This window comes from Mobula birostris, chromosome 24 (assembly GCF_030028105.1).
Source record: "Mobula birostris isolate sMobBir1 chromosome 24, sMobBir1.hap1, whole genome shotgun sequence".
NCBI classification, from domain to species: Eukaryota; Metazoa; Chordata; class Chondrichthyes; order Myliobatiformes; family Myliobatidae; genus Mobula; species Mobula birostris.
In genome coordinates, this window is record NC_092393.1 from 43,397,613 (window position 1) to 43,409,943 (window position 12,331).

A 12,331-nucleotide genomic window follows, 5' to 3' on the forward strand; every position below is an offset into this window, starting at 1 on the left:
AACCCTGTATCTCTTTCACCAATCAACTTCCCAGCTCTTTATTTCACCCCTTCACCTCTTTACCTCAGATGGAGGTGAGAGGGTGTACAGGAGCGAGATACGCCAACTAGTGGAGTGATGTCGCAGCAACAACCTTGCACTTAACGTCAGTAAGACGAAGGACCTGGCCGTGGACTTCAGGAAGGGTAAAATAAAGGAATACATACTAATCCTCATAGAGGGATCAGAAGTGGAGAGAGTGAACAGTTTCAAGATCTCTGAGCTCCTAACCTGGTCCCAACATATCGATGCAGTTATAAAGAAGGCAAGACAGCGACTATACTTCATTAGGAGTTTGAAGAGATTTGGTGTATCAACAAATACACTCAAAAACATTTATAGATGCACCGTGGAGAGCATTCTGACAGGCTGTATCACTGTCTGGTATGCAGGGGGGGGGGGTGCTACTGCACAGGACCAATAGAAACTGCAGGGGGTTGTAAATTTATTTGGCTCCATCATGGGTACTAGCCTACAAAGTACCCAGGACATCTTCAAGGAGCAGTGTCTCAGAAAGGCAGTATCCATTATTAAAGACCTCCAGCACCCAGGGCATGCTCTTTTCTCACTGTTACCATCAGGTAGGAGATACAGAAGCCTGAAGACACACACTCAGTGATTCAGGAACAGCTTCTTCCCCTCTGTCATACAATTCCTAAATGGACATTGAACTGGTGAACACTACCTCACTTTTTAAATATAAATTATTTCTGGGTTTTTTTTTGCATGATTTTTAATCTATTCAATATACATACATTGTAATTGATTTATTTATTATTATTATTTCTTCTTCTGTATTATGTTTTGCATTGTACTGCTGCTGCTAAATTAACAAATTTCACAACACATGCTAGTGATAATAAACCTGATTTCTGATTCTGATTCTCCTTTCCTTTCCCTTTCTTCCATTGCCTTCTGTCCTCTCCTGTCACACTCCCCCTTTCTCCAGCCCTTTAGCTCTTTCACCAATCAACTTCCCAGCCCTTTACTTCACTCCTTCCCCTTCTCCCAGTTTCAACTATCACCTACTACCTTGAACTACTTCCTCCCTTCCTCCACCTTCTTATTCTAACTTCTCTTCCTTTCCAGTCATGAAGGATCTCGGCCTAAAATGTTGACTATATTCTTTTCCATAGATGCTGCCTGGCCTGCTGAGCCCCTCCAGTATTTTGTGTGTGTTCCTTGCATTTCCAGCATATGTAGATTTTGCATATATGTCTATACACAAACAACCAAACAAACCAACATGTCTTCATACCACAAAACATTTATTACACGAAGCATATAAAGTAGAATAATACCACAAATAAATTGGTAAAATATAATTCCAGATGCTTTCTGAGTAATGAGACTTTGGCAGGGTACTCTTTAGTCTCACAGCCTGAGAGAAGAAGCTGTTACCCATTCTGGCAGATAAGTGGGACAATAATCAGATTGCTGAATAGTTTGACTAAGTATGAGTTGCTGAGGAGATAAATTGTAAAATGAAGATTATCCTTAGTGTTTTAAGTTGTTATCCCATTCCTCAGCTAGTAATATTCCCAGTACTGAAACTCACAACATTTTAAAGCTGTAGTGGTTGCTGTTCCTAGTTATTTATTTTATCAACAAACATGTAGCAGCATAGAGAAGCAAACACCAGAATTTAATTTTGATTGTATACATTATCTGAGACTTTCCTAAAGCAGAACTCTATTGTTGAGGTAGATGGGACCCACACAGGTGCCACTGAAGCATAGCAGTTAGTGCAACACTATTACAGCTTGGGGCATCGGAGTTCAGAGTTCAATTCTGGTGTCCTCTATAAGGGGTCTGCATGTCTTCTCTATGGAATATGTGGGTCTTCTCCAGGTGCTCCTGATTCCTCCCACAGTCCGAAGATGTATGGGTTTGTAGGTTAATTGGTCATTGTAAATTGTCCCATGATTAAGTTAGGATTAAATCAGGGGTTGTTGGAGGGTGCTGGGCAGCACAGCTTGAAGGACTGGAAGAGCATATATCAGGCTGTACTTATAAATTAAAAACAAAATAAATTAAAAAAACAATTTGTACTTGAATAGTCCTTGAACATAGTAAAGGTCCTGAAAAAGACCACTATTCAACAAAACACTGCCCAGACCCAGGAAAAGCCATTTTTTTGGAATTTTAACCAAGAACTTAGTGAAAGAGGCTGATATTAAGAAGTCATTACACAAGTTAGGGAGATTTCCAGGATTTAGGTCTTGACAACTGAAGAGTGATTTAAATCAGGATGCTTGTGGATATGAAGGTGGAAAAGCATTGGTGTTTTGGAGGGTTTGAAAACTTGAGGAAGTAAGAGAGATAGGGATGGTTAGCAAGCAATTATGTGATTTGAAACAAAGCAGTACCTGAGGAAGATGGTGTCAGGTAACACAGGAGTCAGGAGCAAGAAGTTGATTAGTCAGAAATTCAGTTGAAATTATGTCCCTTAAGCAGAAATGTTCATTTGTGGAGATGTTCAGTTTGAAAAGCAAATGATACAGAAGGAGCAACACACATTAATTGCTGCAGGAACACAGCAGGCCAGGCAGCATCTGTGGAGAGGAATAAGCAGTTGACATTTCGGGCCTAGACACTTCATCAGGAATGGAAAGAAAACAGGAAGAAGCCAGAATAAAAAGGCGGGGGTGGAGGAGAAAGAGTACAAGCTGGCAAGTGATAGGTGAAATCAGCTGAGGAGGAAAGTGGGTGGATGGGGGAGGTGTTATGAAGTGAGATATGTGGAAGAGGTAAACGGCTGAGGAAGAAGCAATCTGACAGGAGAAAGAGAAGAAGGGACACCAGAGGGAGGTTATGGGCAAGTAAGGAGAAGAGAAGGGGTAAGAGGCGAGTCAGAATAGAGAAGGATGTGTGTTCAGAGTTAAGTCTAGTTGTATGCTAGGGTGGATGATGGTGGTAGTAATAGTATCCTTTTGGGCCAGGGAGAGAAATGAAATTGTTGAGAAAGTTAATTGGGTAGTTAATGTTGCCTTGAGTGCTTTGGCCTTACTATTGAAAAATTAAATGATCTGCGGTAGAAAAAAAGAAGACAGCTTTTACCTATCCATTACAGGATAATCATGGAATAATATGTAATGTGAGCAGGCCTGATAATGCTTTGTATAGTGAAGACATATCATGCAGCAAATGGTTAAATTGTACCCATTCGTGTGTGTGTGTCTTCGGGTTGAAGAGGACAAGCATGAGTGCTTTAAATGCAAAAATGATGTCAGTATTATGGAGATCACTAATTGATTGCATACCCATATTTTGTGCTGCTCTGACAATTCCTATTCATGTGGAACAAGACTAATGTACCTAAAGTTGTCTCTAATGTCCGTTCTAGTTTTGGCATGTTAAGATCGCTAATTAAGTGGATGCTAGTTACCTCACTGAAGTAGATTTCAAAACAGCTCATCACGAGTGAGAAGTGACAGGTCAGGAAATTCTGGTGGTGGGTCAGGACCTGATGAAGGTTCTCAGCCTGAAATGTTGACTGTATATTCTTTTCCATAGATGCTGCCTGGCCTGCTGAGTTCCTCCAGCAATTTGTATGTATCTATTAGGGACTATTCCAGAGTTATGAAATTATGGATAGCTTGATTATGGATTAATTGAAATTAGAACCAGTCTTCAGGAAATAAAACATGTTCACATTTACTTTCAACTGATATGTTAATGCCATCAAACCAATTGACATGAGTAGGACATTTTGATTCTCTCCCATTGAAACTATACAGGGCAGACCAGAGATAATTGTTCATGTTAATTGAGGTAAATTAAAAACTTTAGGAAGAGATCAGGGAAGGCATTAAGTCATTAAGTGGCCATCTGTTGTATTAACACAAGAGATTCTGCAGAGGCTGGAAATCCAGAGCAACACATTTAAAATGCTGGAGGAACTCATAGAGTTAGGTGGTATCAATTGTACAATACAATGTGTTGTATTAACACATTGTTAAAGGTGTATCCCTGATATTTAATGTGCAGTACAGGACTGGTCTTTTTTGTCATGTAATATGTTGACTAGTTATACAGAATAATCAGGGAGCCGCTCCTCAGCACTGTAACAAAAGAGCTATCTTTTGGGTGTCTGGAGTTTGTGCTTAGAAGTTCTTAGACCAACTGAATATTTGAATATTCTGCTTGTTGGGATGTGCTCTCAGTGTAATTATGTAAAGTTACTTGTCTACATTCAAAATGTTAAGTGAGGCGATTATAGCCATTGAAACTGTAGTTAATTGTTTTATTTTCCATCGACTGTACTTTTTTCCATAGATGCTGCCTGGCCTGCTGAGTTCCTCCAGCATTTTGTGTGTGTTGCTCGGACTTCCAGCGTCTGCAGATTTTTTCTTGTTTGTTAATTGTTTTTGTTATCTTTGTGTTCAAAAAGTATAGTATAATTACTTTGATAATAAATTTACTTTGAGCTTTGAAAGCATTGTGTGAAGAGGAAACAGATTCTGTCTGAAAGCTCCGCTGATTTAAATACTTATATTTTTCAGTTACAGCTTCTCTGTGGCTCAGTTTAGTCAGTCACAATAATACTAATAAGGTAAACTTTAGGTGCTTCAAGTATTTGACCTCAAGCTGCAGAAAAGAGGAAAGGTAGGAAGGTTCAGAGCAGGAATTGCATCATGATATGTCTGAATGTTGTCAAAGTCTTGCTACACAGTTCAAGGAGGTAGATGACCTGCTCGCACTCCTGTTTTCATGTGTTCTCGTGATGGCATATCCTTTGTTAATTTCCATGCTCTCAGCTGTTTCTTGATACCGTGTTGTGACTGATTTGGCTGAAAGATGCTTTCTATGATGGGGAGGATGTTCGGAGAAACCTAAAATGAAGCAGCATCATCACAGCGTTTGTCAGCCTTGTCTTTAATTCTCACACACAGGCTCTCCTATCTTTGACGATTTGGATATTCTTGTAGCCGAAAGCATTATTTGTGTCAACAACCATGTGCTGGGGGCAGCCCGCAGATGTTGTTACACTTTTGGCGTCAACATAATATGCCAGCAATTTGCTAACTGTAATTTGTGTCTTCGAAATTCACAACAAGCAATAATGATACTGCAGAGCCTTGGTCTGTTTGTTGATTGTTTGATCATGTGGTTCTATCCTCCTTAGTATGCATATAGCCTGGTGCCTCATCTTAGCTATACCCGGTATGCTATTCCGCAAATCCTCATTGAGTCAGTGTTGATCCCCTGACTTGATGATAATCGCAGAGTGAAAAATGTACCAACCCACGGAGTGGTGTACATTTCTCTGCTGCTTATGGTCAAGGTACTTTGTGAATATCCAGCTTTGCATTACCCTATCTGTTCCAAGTCTATACCATTTAACATGATTATGGAATCTGTCTATTGTATGAAGAGCATACATTGGTTACTTATAGTCCATAGAGCAGTACAGAACAGAAACAGGCCTTTTAGCCCTTCTAGTCCATGCGGAATTGTTATTCTGCCTAGTCCCACTGATTTACACCTGGTCTAAAGCCCTCCATGCTCTTCCCATCAAGGTGCCTATCCAAACTTCTCTTAAATGTTACAATACTTCTACCATTGCTGTGATGGATGGATGCTTCTGGCATACGTGGGTTGTAATAGATTTATAGATATTTAAAAAGGAATTTTTATCTAAAAATAGAGTTGATCCCTTAGTAATAGAGAGAGGATAAATTATCTTGTGGAATAAAGAACTTTTCAAATTTCATATTTCCTTCTGATATAAGAGGAGATCATTCAGTTCATCAAGCCTATGTCAGCTCTCAGAATTTCCATCAATCTGATTCCCTCTCACAATTCCCAGCAGAGAAATTAAACAAATATTTTGTGTCCGTTTTTACTGAAGAAAGCGCACAAGATGCGGTGGAAATACTAAACTGGAAATGAATGAGGAACATAGAGAAATTCATATTAGTGAAGTATTAGTATTGGAGAAATTATCGGGATTCAAAGGCAAAAAAAAACAGGATTTAATGATTTACTTTCTATTGTATTGATGGGCAGAGCTATGAAGATACTATGCTCCACTATTTATCACCTACAAAATTCCTCACAATGCATTTTAGAGTTTGAGAGACAGCAAATATAATCCTACTATTTAAGAAGGAAGGGAGGGGAAGATACAAAGAAATGCAAACAAGTTATTCTGACATAAAGAACAGGGAAATTGCTGGATTCTGTTGTTAAGGTATTGGTAGCAGGGCATTTAGTAAATAATACAGGAACATGGATTACTGAAAGGAAAATCACGTTTGACAGTGTCAGAATTCTTATGATCATAAGTCTCAGAATAGATAAGAGTAAGACAGTTGATGTAGTTAATTTGGACTTTCAGATTGGATACCATAGAAGAAATATTAAACAAAATTAGAGTACATGGTAATATAATTAATATACTGGTATTGGTTAAGTAATAATTAACAAAATAGAGAACTGGAATAACAGACCATTTTCAGGTGTACAGGTTATGACTAGTGGGATGATACAGGGTCTGGTGCTGGGCCCCGGCTGCTTACAGTTCATATCAATTATTTGGATGAAGGGAATCATGTGAAGTATATCCAAGTTTATGAAACTGCAAGGAGGATGTAAAGCAGCTTCAGGAGGGGATATGTACAGATTGGTGAATTGGTTTGCAAGCGACAGAAATGCTATACCTGCCCATTCATCTCTTCCCTTACCTCCATTCAGGGCCCCAAACAGTCATTCCCACCCTCCACCTTTTTATTCTGGCATCTTCCACCTGCCCTTCCAGTCCTGATGAGGGGTCTCAGCCCGAAATGTCAACTGTTCATTCATTTGCATTGATGCTGCCTGACCTGTTGAGTTCCTCCAGCATTTCGTGTGTGTTGCTCTGAATTGGTAAGACTCTGGCAAATGGAAGACAATATGAAAAACTGTCAGTTAATTCTCCTTGATTGCAAAGCTGTGAATGTTTTATATGCGCAAACACAAGAAATTCTGCAGATGCTGGAAATTCAAGCAACACACATCTAAGTTGCTGGTGAACGCAACAGGCCAGGCAGCATCTCTAGGAAGAGGTACAGTTGACGTTTCGGGCCGAGACCCTTCGTCAGGACTAACAGAAAGAAGAGCTAGTAAGAGATTTGAAACTGGGAGGGAGAGGGGGAGATATCCAAAATGATAGGAGAAGACAAGAGGGAGAGGGATGGAGCCAAGAGCTGGACAGTTGATTGGCAAAAGGGATATGAGAGGATCATGGGACAGGAGGCCCAGGGAGAAAGAAAAGGGGGAGGGGGGAAAAACCCAGAGGATGGGCAAGGGGTATAGTGAGAGGGACAGAGGGAGAGAAAGGAGAGAGAGAAAAAGAATGTGTGTTTATAAATAAATAACGGATGGGTTACAAGGGGGAGGTGGGGCATTAGCGGAAGTTTGAGAAGTCACTGTTCATGCCATCAGGTTGGAGGCTACCCAGACGGAACTTAAGGTATTGTTCCTCCAACCTGAGTGTGGCTTCATCTTTACAGTAGAGGAGGCCGTGGATAGACATATCAGAATGGGAATGGGACATGGAATTAAAGTGTGTGGCCACTGGGAGATCCTGCTTTTTCTGGTGGACAGAGCGTAGGTGTTCAGCGAAATGACCTCCCAGCCTGCGTCGGGTCTTGCCAATATATAGAAGTACAACATCGGGAGCACCGGACGCAGTACATCACTCCAGCCGACTCACAGGTGAAGTGTCGCCTCACCTGGAAGGACTGTCTGGGGCTCTGAATAGTGGTGAGGGAGGAAGTGTAAGGGCATGTGTAGCACTTGTTCTGCTTACAAGGATAAGTGCCAGGAGGGAGATCGGTGGGGAGGGATGGGAGGGGATGAATGGACAAGGGAGTCGCGTAGGGAGCAATCCCTGTGGAAAGCAGAGAGGGGGGAAGGGAAAGATGTGCTTAGTGGTGGGATCCTGTTGGAGGTGGCGGAAGTTACGGAGAATAATATGTTGGACCCTGAGGCTGGTGGGGTGGTAGGTGAGGACAAGGGGAACCCTATTCCTAGTGGGGTGGCGAGAGGATGGAGTGAGAGCAGATGTGTGTGAAATGGGGGAGATGTGTTTGAGAGCAGAGCTGATGGTGGAGGAAGGGAAGCCCCTTTCTTTAAAAAAGGAGGACATCTCCCTCGTCCTGGATTGCAAAGCCTCATCCTGAGAGCAGTTGCGGCGGAGACGGAGGAATTGCGAGAAGGGGATGGCATTTTTGCAAGAGACAGGGTGAGAAGAGGAATAGTCCAGATAGCTGTGAGAGTCAGTAGGCTCATAGTAGACGCTGTGAGAGTCAGTATGTTTTATATGACAAGACAGTGAAAAGTGTTGGTGTTCAGATAGAATCTACCATTTCTGAAAGTCAACATACAGATCCAGCAAGCAATTAAGAAGGCAAACAGAAGGTTGTCCTTTTCTTGAAAGAAGAATTGAGTACAAGAGTGCTGTATCAGTTATATGAGGCTCTGTTGAGATCATTCCTGGAATATTGCTTATCAGTCAGGCCTGTCATGATTTGGATAAATTCTGAAATACTGCCAAAAGACAAATAAGTGGGTGTTGTCAGATACTATTCATGATTTCTTCCTGAAGTTTATTGATAATTGGGAGATGATTAAGATGATAAACGACTAGGTCAGGTTGGTTTGTTTTATCTTGTGGAGAACATAAAACATTATAATACATGAACAGGTCCTTCAGCCCACCAAAGTTCAAAATAGATTTATTATTAAAGTACATATATGTCACCATTTACAACCCTGAGATTAATTTTCTTGTGGGTATACTCAATAAATCCATAATAGAATCAATGAAAGACTGCTCCAACTTGGGCCTTCAACCAGTGTGCAAAAGACAGAAACACTGCAAATACAAAAAGAAAGAAAGAATAATAAATAAATAAATACATAAACAATAATAACAAAAACATGAGATGAAGTAAGTCCATGGCTTATGGAAACATTTCAATGATGGGGCAAGTGAAGTTATCCTGTTTGGTTCAAGTGCCTGATGGTTGGGTAATAACTATTCCTGAAATTAGTGGTGTGAGTCCTGAGGCTCCTGTACCTTCTTCCTGATGGCAGCAGCGAGAAGGGAGAAAGTTCTGGGTGGTGGGGGACCCAGATAATAGATGCTGCTTGCCAGTGGCAATACTCCATGTCGTTGTGTTCATTGGTGAAGTAGGTTTTACTTGTAATGGACTGGGCCATATCCACTACTTTTTGTAGGATTTTTTGTTCAAGGGCATGGGTGTTTCCATACCAGGTTGTGATGAAGTCAGTCAATATACTCTCCACTACACATCTATAGAAGTTTGTCAGTTTTAGATGTCATGCCGAATCTTCGCAAACTCCTAAGGAACTAGAGGCACTGACCTGCTTTCTTTCTAATTGCACTTACGTGCTGGGCCCAGGACAGTTTCTCCAAAATAATAACACCAAGGAATTTAAAGTTGCTGACCATTGCCACTTCTGATCTTCCAGTGAGGACTGGCTCATTGACCCTCTCTGTGTATAAAACAAATCTCCTTTAAACTTTCCTGCTCACACTTTACACTATGACCTATCATACTATTTCAACCAAAAATAATGCTTCTTATAATTTTATACAGTTCTATTAGGTCATCCTTTTAGTCTGTGCTCTAGAGAAAACAATTCAGGTTTGTCCAACCTCTCTTTAGAGCTAATCGAAGTAACGTTCTCACCAAAGCATCCATATCCTTCTTAAAGCATGACTACCTAAACTTCACAGAATATTCCAGATATGGGGTCAAAGTTGTATAAAGCTGCAACACAACTTCTTAATTTCATTTGCTCTTTCAAAATGCGATACCTCACACTTGCCAGATTCTATTTTCTTACCTAAATTTCTAGCTAATTTATATCCTGTTGTATCCTCTGACAATGTTCATTGCTATCCACAACACCACCAATTTTCATGACATTTGCAAATTTACTAACCAGACCAGCCACATTTTTATTCTGATCATTAATACATACTACAAACAGCACTGGACCCTGTAGTACACAACTGTTCAAACACACTGTGACCAATCCAATGTTGTACCAATTTACTATGGATCCCATGTGACCTAGAAGGAAATGGCTTTGCAGTTTTACATATTACACATTACAAAGAGCTAGCCTGAGGGCACAGACACAGTCTGAAGTTTATCTAGTTGAAACAGCTGTCAAAGACAATAAAAAGAAGTATTGAGTTGGAGATGGTTGTGGAAGTTTGTAGGGCAGGGTGTAAGACAATGGAGAGATTTGAACTGAAGGTGTTAAATTGGGGCAAAAGAAGCCATAAATGAGCTGGAGAATGTTGAATAAAATGAGGTTTACAAAGTATTCAGAATAAAGAGGATGCCGGATTGGTAAATGTATCAGAATCAGGCTTAATATCACTGACGTACGTCTTGAAATTTGTTGTTCAGCAATACATTGCAATATGTATAAATAAGTACTATAAATAATAACAAGAAAAAATAAATATGTGGTGCAAAAAGAGAGTAAAAATGGCGAGGTAACATTCGTGAGTTGGTTCATTGTCCTTTCAGAAATCTGATGGCAGTGCGGGAAGAAGTAGTTCCTAAAACGTTGAGTTTGTGTCTTCATGCTTCTGTATCTCCTCTCTGATGGTAGTAATGTAGGCTAATATCACTGTGTGTCAGATTGAATAAAAAATGTCAAGCATACAACAGAAGGTGAAACTCATCAGGAACAGCTGCAAAAGTAGTACTTGTGATAGGAGGAAGTGGTACATGGGAATTTCGAGAAGATATACACATTCACACTGAGCAAATGGGCAGACATTTGTAGGGAGGGAGAAGGCTTTTACTTGGAACTAAAGGTGGTGTGAGGGGTTGGGGAACTGAGTAAACATTGGGAGGCATCTGTGAGCAGGAATATACATAGTGGCAGGAAGAATTGGTGTATTGAGATTCACTAAAAAGATACTGGATTGATGTATCAATTTAAATTTTCTGGGTAGTTTCCACAAATGTGGTTTATATTGTTAGAAGTTGAGGATTGATTGAAATTAGATATTCAAAATAAAAAATAATGAAGATTGTGCAGGTACAGAGGAGAGCTATTTTTTTTAGAATCCAAAACAGCCAGACAGGTAATGAGCCACATCATCCAATTTGCCCTTTGATTCCTGACTATCTATGATCACAATGCTCTCCTTTGCCTTTGCTTGACGTGTCAAACTCCCAATTGAATCTGGCTGTTAGTTTGTTTGGGAATGCCTATGTGGCACAGGCAGCATTGATTAGTCATTGTGTATGCAGGTGAGCTAGTTTTCAGAGGTGGTATTACTCTCAAAATCTGAAGGTAAGGCACATTGAGGGGTTAGGGTTGTCTTACTTTTCACCTGGTATGCTTTCTGTGTGGCTCAAATATCTTCCTGAGGAAAAAAAAGCTGAAAGCATTCTAAAGTGTACTATAAAATCTTAATTATAAAATGAATTTGCCAAATTAAATTGCAGATTGTTCCATTCTAGTTATTATCAAATTTGTTTCTACTAAAAATATTGCTTCTGTTTTACAAATTGAAATGTCCTCCTTTGTTGGATTATACTGTTCCCTGCTGTACAGAGTAATCTATAAATGGTCTTTTTTTTCTGTGATTCCTGACAATATTGTGTGATACCAATATCAGAAAGTAAACCAGCCCACAGGTGACGGTAAAGACCAAGAGTAGATTAACAACCAATACATTACCTTCATAAGTGAATCACTGCAAGGGCAATGGATAAGGAAGAAATAAAGTAAAGCGTCAAATGCAGACAGATGATATATTTATAAACATTAATAACTATAGGTAAAAGCAATGTGTGGTACCTATCTGAACTCAAGGATGCTTTTCTTCAAAGCTTGAAAACTTCATAAGAGTGTCTTTTCTTCCATATTTGATGTCTCAGACTGATTCACTGTTCCTTCCTAGAATCTGGCCAGAAGCATCCTGCCATTCAGCAATCAAATTGAGCCATAAACACTGATTTTACCAGGATCATTGGTAGTAGGATACTTATGTGAGCATGCTGTTCTGGACTACAGTTCAACATTCAACACCATAGTTCCATCCAGGCTCGACAAGAAGCTCAGAGACCTCGGCCTTGATTCTGCCTTGTGTAGCTGGATCCAGGACTTACTGTCAGATCACCAGCAAGTTGTAAGAGTGGGCTCCCTCACTTCCAACTCTATGACTCTCAATACAGGAGCCCCTCCCTGTACACCCATGACTGTATCGCCACCCCCAGCTCCAGTTTGCTAATTAAATTTGCCA

The 12,331-nt window shown here is 40.2% G+C and overlaps 1 protein-coding gene across 7 annotated transcripts in view; it reads left to right on the plus strand.

The window, feature by feature from the left end:
* The window catches only part of arsg (arylsulfatase G), a 269,510-nt gene that overhangs the window by 100,000 nt on the left and 157,179 nt on the right, over positions 1-12,331 (plus strand). The window contains exon 1 of one of the 7 annotated variants that reach the window (XM_072242602.1): positions 6,886-6,909. The exons of the other annotated variants lie outside the window; for them this stretch is intronic. The gene's annotated coding sequence lies outside the window, so the exon portion shown is untranslated. Of the gene's footprint in view, positions 1-6,885; positions 6,910-12,331 lie in introns of those variants that run through there. 7 annotated transcript variants of the gene reach the window in all.